Source organism: Lutjanus erythropterus, chromosome 15 (genome assembly GCF_056507025.1).
Source record: "Lutjanus erythropterus isolate fLutEry1 chromosome 15, fLutEry1.hap2, whole genome shotgun sequence".
Lineage (NCBI taxonomy): Eukaryota > Metazoa > Chordata > Actinopteri > Lutjaniformes > Lutjanidae > Lutjanus > Lutjanus erythropterus.
In genome coordinates, this window is record NC_139331.1 from 9,824,577 (window position 1) to 9,835,446 (window position 10,870).

The 10,870-nt window shown below is 38.9% G+C and overlaps 1 protein-coding gene across 2 annotated transcripts in view; it reads right to left on the bottom strand.

The window, feature by feature from the left end:
- The window catches only part of fam49a (family with sequence similarity 49 member A), a 41,622-nt gene extending 33,093 nt beyond the window's left edge, over positions 1 to 8,529 (bottom strand). The window contains exon 1 of one of the 2 annotated variants that reach the window (XM_084737326.1): positions 8,257 to 8,529. The gene's annotated coding sequence lies outside the window, so the exon portion shown is untranslated. The remainder of the gene's footprint in view (positions 1 to 8,256) is intronic. The other variant, XM_084737327.1, reaches the window with a different exon arrangement.
- Positions 8,530 to 10,870: the final 2,341 nt, after the last annotated feature.

Here is a 10,870-nt window from a genome sequence, read left to right on the forward strand (position 1 = left end):
ATAACTTTCAAATTAGCTTTGTACTGTAACATATTTTCCAAGGCTTTCCAATTTTCCAGTGGCCTAGAAAGTATGATGCTTTTGGGCATTTGTGCCTTAATAAACTGCCAAAGCCTTTAGTTGTACAAAATCGATGGGACAGATGGCGTGTGGTTTAAATGACCCCATCAAACCGCCACTCAGGTTTCAAAAACAACAGGTTACTCATCTGACATGATGCAGCATACAAGGTTAAATAAGGATTAAATAGGTTATATAAAAAAGACAGAGAACCGGCAGACAAACATTAATCAACAATAATCAAAGCTGGTAAGAACTGACTGTGATTGAAATAAATCTTAACAAAAATGACATCCTTAAACATTACTGTGCAATAGTATATTTGAGTTATTTGTTTTTGAAAGTTGTAGGAAGAAATTCAGTTTCCTGTCATAAAATAAAAGCTTAATGATTCCCATGGTTCATCTATGGTGAGCAAACAACATTATGACAACCCAAAGAAAACACAGTAACATGACAGAGCTGACACCTACAAGCGACCCGTGTCTCCACACAATACTATCCAGCGAGAGTATAGTGAAACTGCACAGCAAACACACACACACACACAGAGCGCTGTTGTCCCGCTGACAGGATGTGAGTATAAAAAGTGAAACGTGAGCGGGAAGTGTGCAGGGTCATAAAGCAGCGCAGTTCGACACACACTTATTCTAACAGACACGCAGACAGATAAACAGACAGGCAGGCGGGTAGTTTTGGGTGAAACAGGAACTCGGAACAGACAGTTTGATTCGCGTGGTGTTTTACTGTGACACAGTCATGCTCGACTACACACGGCTAATTTCCTGAGAGTAATGAAAACAGGAGGGGAGCGAAGACGGCCAACAATGAATAAAAATATTGGAGAATTTTTGACATTATTCCTGGTGAACATTGAACGCTGCTGGCTTAAGTGCTAAAACACTTTAAGCTTTTAAGAGATAAGCTGCTCTTACAGCTGAGATTTATTAATGCTGCTTTGCCAAATAGCGAGACTGAAAAGGCTCCTTGTGTAAGTGGGCACATAATTATGGCTAAAATGGTTTACCAGCCTCATTCATAACAAACATTTGACTTGTCATTGCAGGAAAAGCAAGCACCGGTGTTGCTTATAATGTTAACGCTGGTTCTGTTGTACCTCATCAAGTGTCCCAGTAAGTCATGATGACAGTGAGCCAGCATGGATGGTATCAGGACCTTGCTCCTGGAGCAGCCATTTACTTTATAATTTATACCTGTGCTTTGTCAAAATGTCTTAAAAATGTCCTATTACTGACAGTGAATACTAGTCCTTACACACCCTCGGTCCACCTACACAGGTGTGCCCTTGATTCAATTTCCATATCAAAGTTAGAAGAATTCATCAGTTCACAGATTAGTCAAATGAAAATTAATCAATCCAGTTATTGCCCAGCTTATTTGCCACATGCTGAGCAATACACACAATAGATATTATATAGTAGGGTAAACAGAGGTGATTAAGGTCCTGTTCCATTTAGTGTAGCAGAGCCTTTCCGGCGAGTCAACATGCACAGCACCCTGACTCTGTCTGACCTGATTAAAACTGAACAGTATCATTGGTAACACCTGTGTTTATAATACCATTTTGTATCAAAATAGCTGCTGTGAAAAAGATCTGAGTGTTGTAATTGCACTTAACTTTAGTGTTGAACTTGGCCTACACTGCCTACATTGAGCCTGAACACATCTCTGATGTCTTAGTTCACTTCATTATACCAGGATAAATCACATCATCAGTATCATGGATAAATATATTGGCCATCAGTAATTGGTACACACCCACTGAAGCTGAAGAACAAAATAATTAATTTTGACCAGACCGTGGGCCTCATTTATAAACACGGCATATGCACGAAGTAAGGCACATGCCACTTTCAAAGCAAAAGTTGTGATTATAAAAAACAAAAAAAGAGTGTGAGAGAGTGTCAAATTGATGTACTATAATAATACTGTGTGAAAATCAAAATATTACCTCACGCACACATCATATATGAAGAGTTAATTTACAAAAACGGATAAACAACTTTCTTTAAGGATAAACAAACACAAGTTTGATTAATATTCTCTGTGTGAATGCATACACAAAAAATGTTTTAGGATATTAAATACAAACAGAGATATCTGTTACAGGAAAATAAAAAAAAACTCAAACCTGTTCTGTTATCATTAAACAATACTTGCATGTTCTGAAATCTATTTTCATAAATAATAAGCTGAACAATAGGATTATTACATTTACACTGATGATGTTTTTGATGCAGTCATGCAGATACGAGTGATTAATTTCATATACTGCGTTTTGTAATCAGTTTATTTTTTCATGGATTCAGTTTGTTTTCTCTCTTTGTGTTTAAATGTGTGGAGTCAATTGTTTCTGTGAGGACAAGACCTCTGCTGGAGGTTAAGACACACAGCTGAGGTGACTACAGTGGAGGCACATGGCGCACACAGCTGCAGAACCTCTGACCCGCTGGAACACACAGCCGATAAAAGAAAAGGAAACGGTTTTTGTGAATAAAGCCCTGGTTGCTTTTGTATATAAATGTGTTGCATTTGGTGTTGCATTTGGTGTACTCTCATCTCAAACAAGGGAATACAGATTACGCAGGATACCTGAATCATCTGGTGTGTCTGGTATATTCTGTGTTCCACTCTGTCTCCAACTCTCCGACACTCCTCCACTCAGGAGAAGTGCTTAAACACAACACAAAATGAACTACTGACACGTATTTTGGCATGTATCATGATATCACAATACAGTCTTACTGAGAATCTATAAACTATCACATAATATAATATTGCGATACTCAAATCTATCTATATTTTCTTACATCCCTACAATGCAGCGGCCATGGAAAACTGTTTTTTACCTCCTTATAAAATCTTGTGTCTACACTGATGAGAAGACTCGGGGGATATAGCTGAAAAGCCTATCACAATAGTGAAGCTATATTGGCATATCCACCAAAATGAATAATTATTGATCATGTAGGTTGTGACTGACTACATGTTGTGTACAATACATTATAATATTGATATACTGCCCAGCTACACCTCCGAGTGAAATGAAACGGCCCAATAATGTTGTTGCAATAATATTCTATGAAAACTAAAATGGGAATATTTTATTATTATTTTAAGGTTTCACTTCATCTCACTTGTGTCCTCACATTACACTTTATTTCTCTCTATTTCTCTCCATTTCTCTCACACTCACACACACACACACACACACACACACACACACACACACACACACACAATCTGTTAGCTGAGCATCTGAGTCTCTAGAGCCAGCGAGAAGTCTGTTGTGCTTTCTGTTCCAGCCCAGATGGCAGCATTGGCTGAGTCAGCGGTGGCTGGTGGTCCACCGTAAACTGGATGATTAGTCGCTGACAACAGGAGGAGACGAACACCAAGAGCCAGGAACTGAGGAACTTCTTAACAAGTTTGTCCTGATTGAATGAATTAATGACTTCGACAAGTGTAATGTGACTGTTCTGCTTCTCCTCAAAGTGTGTGCACAAGCCGCTGCCATGAATTGGTAAATAAAATCAAGATGGATAGGGCCTCAAATATTTTTTAGTTATTCTACTTTTGGTGAGAATGACCTGGTCCAGGACATACCTGTACAAAGGTACTATACCTGCTTAAGCATAAAAGTATCTGTGATATCTGTGTACCATAATGTTACCTTCTGTTTGTTTTCTCTTGATGCAACAGTGACATTCTCATTCTTCAGCTGAATGAACACAGGAGGGGGAATCATTGTTTGGCCAAAATTTGACACAGATTAACCATCTGTGTGATCCGATGTGTCTCAGACACTGTTGCAGTGCTGCAGGCTAAACTCAGCTGGCATCAACAGTGAACTAATGATATAAGAAGGCGGCTTCGCACTGCTTGTTCAGCTAAAACCTAAAATCAGATATTAGACTTGGCACTGGTGCAGCATGCAGCACTGGAAGGAGGAAATCCTTTGGGATTTTTCATTTAGTGTCACAAAGCAACTTGTGATTCATAGCTGGACTCAAACAAAACCGCTGCTGCAAGCATTTGGAGTTTGAGAACAGCTAATCTGCAAATATCACATTACCTTCATCCGGCCGGGTGAGAGTTTAAAGTAGCACATTTCAGGAGCTGGATGCCTCTCTGTAATATGACTGTTATGGGTGTAGTCATCATATTTCACACATCAGAAGGCAGCATCAATGCCAGCTTGCTAACCGTGTTTCAGGTGGATATACTGTATTTCTTTGATCATCATTCATCCCAAAGGTGATGTACAGCAAGCTTTGCTGTAGAGCTGCAAGGATTAATCAATTAATTGTCAACTACTGAATTAATCAACAACTATTTTGATAATCAAATTTTAGGGGAAAAATTGTCAACATTCTCTGATCCCAGATTCTTAAAAGTGAACATTTTCTGTTTTCTTAAATTTTCTATTACAGTAAACTGAGATTCTCTGGGTTGTGGACAAAACAAGACATCTCAGGACATCATCTTGAGCTTTGTGAAACACTAATCAACATTTTTCACAATTTTTTTGACATTTGAACTATCACCCCAGGCCCCAAATGCAATAACAAGCTCCTGCTGCTAAAGCAAAGCGCTATGGCAAGCATGCAATGACTGACTGTTCTTTTTATCACTGTATTTTATTGTATAATTCTGTGTGACATATTAATGTCTATCTTTTTTTAAATAGCCTATATATTCATATATCTTTTATATTTATTTATATGTTGCTGGAGTGGAGAAGATTGCTGCCAAACCAAACTGTGCTATGTTTAACATGTAATGACAATAAAAGCATCCATTTATGGACCAAACAAGGTATTGATTAATCGAAAAAATAATCTGCAGAGTAATCAACAATGAAAATGATAATTGTTGCAGCCTTACTTTGCTGTGCACTCTTGGTTTGATTACTGTTGGAGTTGCAGTGGTAAAACTTTCCACCTTGCTGTCTTGTCATGATAAAAATATTAACGTGAACATCTTGCACATACTTGTCTATAGTCAGAATTTGTGGCACTCTTGTTGTGGCAGCCTAGCAGTGCTAAATAAGTTCAAAATATACACAGTGATGAACACAGAGGCTTCCCCATGTGCTTGCCTAAGGCAACCTGTAATGCAGCAGCAGGTTAAAAGCCACAACATGAAAAAAATGCCACTGATGGAAAGGGTGTGAGATGCCATATCCTGTTTTTCTGTCACAGATGCGAACGCTGAGCGGTGAGAGAACAAAACTACAAGACTGTAAAAAGCACTCTAGCAGCTACTGCTCTCGACGGTCGAGCAGAGTTTCAGCCACACACACAAACATTCCGCTTTCAAACTCTGCCAAGATGCATTTGTTAAGTCTGACATGTCTTTTGATCTTTTGAGTGTTCTCCCATTTGCTGCACCACATTGCAACAGCACGTCATCTGAAACCTTAAGCCTAGCGCCACAAAACCCAACAGAACTGATTAACCAGTCAGCAGGGATACGGGGCCCACCACTGGGATGTTTCAAAGAAATGGAGTGACTAGTCACAGAAGAAACATTCTGTTAATGTTTATAATGCTAACATCTATATAAATATTCTGGGGGTGAAAGTGTTTAATAGGGCTCTTGTCTCGTCAACATACTGTCAACATATGGTCTGTCATCACTTTGCTAACAGTGTGGTGTGTCTTATGCTGTCCAAACATTTGAAAGCAAAAGTCTGATACCACTACAGAGTCAAACAATACAAGACCTGCTTTACACATGATTGTAAATTAAATGCCACATCATAGATGATTCTTTTTGTATCTTTCTGCTAAATGACTTGGCATCTTACATTTGGGTCTATATAAAGCCCTACATGCTCCAACTTGTCCGCAGTGTGTAAAAGTGAATACTGAGGCACAAAGCTACACTGGGCCATGCAAAGAACATTCAAAGCATTTCAACTTCTTCCAAGAGAGATCAGGTTCATCCACAGCAGCCATTGTCCCGACAGTGTTTCAGTCAGACTGAATTCCATTAATGCTGCAGTTACAGCCTGGCATACCGACTGAAACAAAACACATACACACACACAAGCACGCACACACACTGTTGAGGAGGAGTGCAGCTGTTGCTGTATGTCCTCTCGAACAAAAAAGACCGCCAGTTCAGTGCAATGAGAACCACAAAAAAGCACATTCCTCACACAACTTCCAAAATGTGGTACCAAATGTAAAGCTGGCAATGAACATGTAACTAATGTTGAGTCCTGACACTTTTTAAGCCAAATCATGTTATTTGTATTAATATAGCACCAAATCATAACAGAAGTTATCTCAGGACACTTTTTATATTAAGCAGGTCTAGACCGTTCTCTTCATAATATTATTTACAGCAGTGCTGCAACTAATGATTATTTTCATTATAAATTACTCTGTCAATTTTCTTGATTAAACGAGTTGTTGTTTGATCAATAAAAAGTCATAAAATGGAAAAAAAATGTTGATCACTATTTCCCAAAGCTCAATATTATGACCTCAAATGTTTGTCCATAACCCAGAGACATTCAGTTTACCAAACAATAATCACATTTAAGATGCTAAAAACTGAGAATTTGGACACTTATTCAAAAGAATTAACTGATTATAAAAATAGCTATTTGATAGTTGAAAATTAATCAAATAATTGACAGTGCTAATTTACAGAGACCCAAAAGTTCCCACCACGTGCAAGCACTAAGGCAACATAAGCGAGGAAAAACCACCTTTTATCAGGCAGAAACCTCGAGCAGAACCAGACTGCTGCGACTGGTTTGAGAACACTTACTTCGGCTTGTCAACTGGTTCACACAATTCAGTGTCGCTGTGTTTCAGACTTCAAACCAATTTGGACTCAGTTCATGGAAAATCCTTAACCATGACTTGTTTCTCAAACAGTCAATACCATCCATGTAACAATACCCCTCTTCCACTTACTGAATTTTGCTGAACACTGAATACTGCAGTGACTCACAATATTGGGCTGAATGAATGTACAGTATTGCTGTTGCTGGATGTAATGAAGTATGTACTCCAGTAACATCCCATGGGGCAAAATAGAGTCACTCATTGGCAACTCGTGTGAAGACAGGAGACAGAAACAGCTGCTGTTGTCTGGCATTTACAACATGTAACTAAACCAGGATAATATAGGGCTATTCTAACTGGTTAAACAGGGTAAAAAAATCCACACATTAGAACAGGTCTAGAGAGGACACAAGTCATATTTTGTTTCAACCACCTGCCACTGTAAGCACAGTACACTGATGCCAGTCTGTGGTGATCTCTGTACAGTAATTAGGATGCAGTGACTGCAGATAGAAAGAGTTGTTAAATTGTTGTAAAGTGTAGCAAACAAGGGTCTCAAAGCATTTCACTTCACAGCTGCAACAATTAATTGACTGATAAATGAACTTGTAACTATTTTGATAAACGATAATCAGTTTGATTAGTTTTTCAAGAAAAAAAAGGTCAAAATTCTCTTATTTCAGCTTCTTAAAAGTGAAAATTTTCTCGTGTCTTTACTCTTCTCTGACAGTTAACTGAATATTTTTGGGTTGTGGGCAAAACAAGACATTTGAGGACATTATCTTGAGCTTTGGGAACCGATCAACACTTTTCACCATTTTCTGACATTTAATAGGCATAAGTATTAATTAATTAATTAATTAATCGAGAAAACAGTCAATCGAGTTCCAGGTCCAGTTCACTCACTCAAGCGATTCAGACTTAAAATAAAGCCACAACCACATCTTTTAGGAAACTGACAACGGGAAAACTCAATGAAACGTGGCTCAAATTCGGCTGCTTTTTGCAAGCTAAGTTTAATGGCTAGCCACTCAGCCTGTTAGCCGGTTCTGCTGTCAAGCAAACCCACGAAAGGCTACCTCCTCGATAAAACAGTATGAAGCTAAACAGGACACAAGCAGTTGGAAATAAAAGTCTTGCCGCACTTGCACAACGTTTAACGCCATCACACAACTAATTTCAAGCGCTCAAAAGTGGCTAATGTTAGCTAGCAAGTTAGCGCTTCCTCCCCGGCATCTCTTCCCATGTGAACTCATTTGACAGACACTGATTTGACGGGGATACGCGATTTGGCACAACACCAGCTGAAGTAAATCCAACTTAGCGCCCCCCGCACATGAAGAAAAGTTGGTTAAACTCAAAAACTCACCCGTATGTCTCTCGGGGTAGTACTTTTTGGGATGTTATGAAGCGAAGTCTTGGTCTAAGCAGTACTTTCACCGACCTTGGCAGCTCTGTCTGTCCCCAGCAGCAGCAGCAACAGACAACAACACTCTCAGCACATACCCCTCCCTCTGCCACCACCAGGAAAACCTAGAGGAAAAAAAAAAATCCAGTCTCAAGCCCCTCCTACTCACGTTTATAATTGGTCAATATTAGGGACAGTCTGAAATAAGCCAATTGAATCCCCCTATAGTTTTTTCATATAGTAGTCGATAGTAGCGTCATAGTTCAAGCTGAAAATGAAGTTTATGATGAAAACAATGAGTAAACAAAGCTTTATCTATCGTATTGCTCCAGTGCTTTAATTTAAGATAAGAGTTTATACAATATCCTCTGTAAGGATTAAACCTCACTCTTTATGGCTACAGTTTTGACCACCTTTAAAGGGACAGTTCCCCCCAAAATCAAAAATCTATACATTTTTCCTCTTATCCGTGGCACAATTTTTCCAATCTAGATATATTTTGGTGTGGTTTCTCTCCAATATAATGGGCTCAGTGTGTTAGCTTGAGTAACCAGGTCATGATTTTTGGAAGGAGACATGATCTTGAGTTTTTCAGATGTATTTTTGGTGCTTAGAGCAACACAAGCCATTTACTTCCATCATTCAGGAGAAGGTAAACATATGTAAAAATGAATGTACTCTTGATGTTAAGGTAAGGTGTACCTTTAATGCTATATAGAATATTCAATTCAATTCAACTCATCATACCCACACCAGTGTTTGTGTAATGAAAGTTAACAGCCCAAACTAAGTAAATGAGGCTTTGGATTAGGATTTTCAGAACTTGTGCACTTGAGCTATTTATGTTATCCAACAAAAATGTTTTGTTTTGTCTTTTTTCCCAGCGTCATAATCAGATCAAGGTTCAGATATGGAGCTTGCATCATAATAAACTTCCTGCCTGTTACAGCTGCCCTTATAACCAGCATTAAGATTGATGGAAGAAGTCAAAGGCATGTTTGAACATTCGTGGGTCTAGAGAATGGGGGACTTGCATATTTGTCCCTGAGGGCTGCAACAGGAACACACACACACATGCACACACATATGCACACACTGAGACTTTAAAAATGTCAAGGCTCTACAATCAAAACAGTGCAGGAGCTCCCTGATGCTATTCCTGTGTGTGTCGCCATACCAGGTTGCCACGACGTACGCTGGAGCCTCGAGTGTGTGACTGTGGGAAAGGTTTAGAGCTCTTTGTTGTCAGCAGTGTGGTGGAAGGTATGTGCAGGGTAAACACACCTCCACAGGACCATGAGGGCCAGTTAGGTTAGATGATGGGGGGTCAGAGTACGCCCACGTCTTCCACCACCACAACCTCTGGTTGTCATGGAGTTAAGTTTCCTTTACTGCAACTTTACACACACCCACACACACACCAAGACAGTCAGCATGTGTGTTTATTACTCTGTCCAGCTATTACACTACATTATACTTGATGATGTGTTATATCATGTGAGTTATGACACTATGACACATTTCTAATTCTGGAAATAGACCAGTGAAAGTGAACTATTACTGCATGAATCACGACTGAAGTTCTCAAGGAAAGAAACATTACAGAGTTGCAACTATAGAAAATGTATACTTTACTTAGAGACAGTATTTGAAAAGCCGAATGACAGAAACTTCTGTAATAAAGCAGACATTTTCACTATCTGGTCTACCGGGGCATAATGAACCAATGTGTTTATTTTACTGAGGGTTTTGGTCCAGGTGTTTATTCTTTGACCATAATGACACTGAGTGCTTTGAAAAATCTCTGCTGAAAGGTTGAACCTCCGATTTGCCAGGGTGAAAGAGACAATAATTAAAACTTTCCTTTAAGAAATATCAGTTTGTCTAGTAATACAATTAAATAGTCATTCAGATCAGACAGTTTAATTGTGTAAAATTGTCCAAAAGTGACACCTGGTGGTGACTGCAGGTAGTGTTGCCATAACTGTTGCAGTTAGTTTTCACAAGATCATTGTTACAGTCTAAAATTCATCCTCTGTATTCAGGCTATAAACAGTGAAAAAGTAACTAAGTACTTTTACTCAAGTACTGTACGTAAATACAGTTTTTTTCAGGCACTTGTAATTTGATTGAGCTATTCTACTTTGTGTTACTTTATACTTATATTCCACTACAATTTGGAGCCTGGATCTTCTACAGGGGGTCCATGACCCCTAGGGGGTCGGGGGTCCCACAATTTTTCTTCTTCTTCTTTTTTTTTAACTGCAAAACAAGAGACTCTGACATTCCCTTCACCTCAGAAAACAGCAGCAAAAGTGTAGACTAACATGAGTCATGTTACAACTGCTGCTGACTCATCTATGGGTAAGCACAAAAAAGAGAAGACCTGAAAACATTCAATGCGATATATGTAGTTGGGGGTCCCTGCTCAGTGTCTTTGGCAGCTAAAGGGTCCATGGCCTGAAAAATATTGAGGACCCCTGGTTTAGAGGGAAATATTGTACTTTTTATTCCATTACATTTATTTTTTACAGATGTAGATACTAGTCACTTTTCAAAGATGAAAAGTTTACAT